Source organism: Penaeus monodon, chromosome 17, assembly GCF_015228065.2.
Source record: "Penaeus monodon isolate SGIC_2016 chromosome 17, NSTDA_Pmon_1, whole genome shotgun sequence".
Lineage (NCBI taxonomy): Eukaryota > Metazoa > Arthropoda > Malacostraca > Decapoda > Penaeidae > Penaeus > Penaeus monodon.
In genome coordinates this window covers 8,187,530-8,190,029 of record NC_051402.1, presented here as the reverse complement: position 1 = coordinate 8,190,029, position 2,500 = coordinate 8,187,530, and the positions used below count along the sequence as shown (strand labels likewise).

General features: G+C 22.7%; 1 protein-coding gene across 1 annotated transcript in view; it reads left to right on the top strand.

Annotated features, from left to right (window-relative positions):
* LOC119583242 (proton-coupled amino acid transporter-like protein pathetic) overlaps positions 1 to 2,500 on the top strand; it is a 24,084-nt gene that overhangs the window by 2,758 nt on the left and 18,826 nt on the right.

Below are 2,500 nucleotides of genomic sequence, written 5' to 3'. Positions count from 1 at the left end.
AATTATTATTTCTATCATTATTATTATTATTATTATTATTATTATTATTATTATTATCATTATTATCATTATTATTATTATAATAATAATAATAATTATTATTATATTATTATTATTATTATTATTATTGTTATTATTATTATTGTTATCATTGTTATTATTATTATCATCATTATCGTTATTATTATTATCATTATCATTATTATTATTATTATTATTAATATCATTAACATCAACATCACCATGATAATTATTGTTGATATTATTATCATTGTTGTTAATATCATTTTTTTGTTATTCTCGTTGTTATTATTATTGTTATTATTATTTTATTATCATTATTATTATTATTATTATTATCATTATTATTATTATTGTTATTGTTGTTGTTGTTCTTGTTGTTTGTTGTTGTTGTTGTCGTTGTTGTTCACAATAATTATCATTACTATTATTATACTTATTATTATAATCATCATTATATATTATTATAATTATTTTCTTATTATTATTGTTATGGTTATTATTACTATTTTTATTGTTATTATTATGGTTATTATTATCATCATCATCATAATTATTATTTTTGTTAACATTATCATTAACATTATTCTTATCATTTTCATTACCATTATTATTACAGTATTATTTTTATCATCACAGTATTTTCATAATAATCATTATTAATATCATTATCATTATTATTATTATATATATATTTTTTTTTGTAATTATTATAATCATTGTTATTATCGTTATTAGTGGAATTTATTATCATTTTTTTTTATTATCATTATTATTATTATTATTATGACTACTACTACTATTATTATTATTACTATTATTATTATATTTTTTATTATTATTGTTATTGTTGTTGTTGTTATGATTATCATTATTATTGATAATATCACCATAATCATCTTCATTATCATTATATCTTTGTTATTATCTCTTTGTTTATTTATATTTTTATTAGTGTTGTTATTAGCATTATGACATATCATTACTATTATTGCTGTTGTTGTTATGAAGTTTACTATTATTTTTTTTATTACAAGTACTATTTCAATTATTATCATCATTATTTCCATTATTATTATTTTGGCTACTATCATTATTATTATTATCATTATCTTTATCATTATTATTATCATTATCTTTATCATTATTATTATCATTATCTTTTATTGTTACCATCTTCATTATTACCATTATTATTATTACGGTAAATATTATTTAATTTCATCATTATTATTATTATCATTATCATTATCACTGTTATTGTTTTCATCATCATTAATATAATTCTTTTTTTTAGTATTATTACCCTTCTCATTATCATTAAAAATAAATTACAACTATTATTATCATTATTATTCTTACTACTACTACTACTACTACTGATAATGATAATATCATTAACCTTATTTATATCATTATCATTATTATAACTATTACCATCATACTTATTATCATTTTTTTGTTTCGTTTCTTGTTTTAATTACCCTTATCATTAATATCAAAATTATTTTTGTCAGTCATTACTATTATCATTATTATTATTATCATTGTTATTATTATTGTTATTATTATTATCATTATTATTATTATTATTATTATTATTATTATTAACATTATCATTATTGTTATTGTCACTATTATCATTATCATTACTGTTATTGCTATTCATAATTACTATTCTTATATTCATTAGTACCACTTTTATTATTACTATTTTCTTGTATTTGCTCTTGTTTTTCTTGTTGTTTTGTTAGTTATATTATCACCATTATTGTTACTATCACGTTTAATTATTACTATAATTACTCTTCTTCTAGATGTGTAGGGAAAATTAAAAGGTGTTTTTTTTTATCGTGGATAATCATAGATGCATGCATGTGCACGCACACGTACATACAAGGTTTACAGGTGTGTACAGATAAAAAACCTCGTACACGCACGCACACACGCACACGCACACACACACACACACATACACACACACGCACACACACACACACACACACACACACACACACACACACATATATACACATATCATGCCAAAGTGCCTTTCATACTAACCTCTTTCCGACAATTCCTGCCCTGACTGTGTCTTGGGAGGCCAAGTGCCTTCGCTGCGCCTGCGGGCTCCAGGGGCGGCACGCAGCCCACGCGCCTTGGCGTGTCGTGCAGTCCAAGCCAGACCCCAGATCATTATCTCTGGCATACTAATTGTCATTCGCTCAGTTCTCTTCGTTTTTCTGTCCTATCCAGAAATTTAGACTAAAACTGAAGAAGATGATAAAGAACCTGCAATAATAAATTATTGCGGTGAATAAAACCAAAAGTTGCCTTCTCCACTTCCTATTCTTCGAAATCGTTTTCTCGCCGTTAAAGAGAGAAACGCAGTTTTTTTTATAAATATAATTTTTTGATGTTATCTTCAAGAACACATGATAATTGCGCGAAATAAAGAAACATTGATGACTTTTCGAAT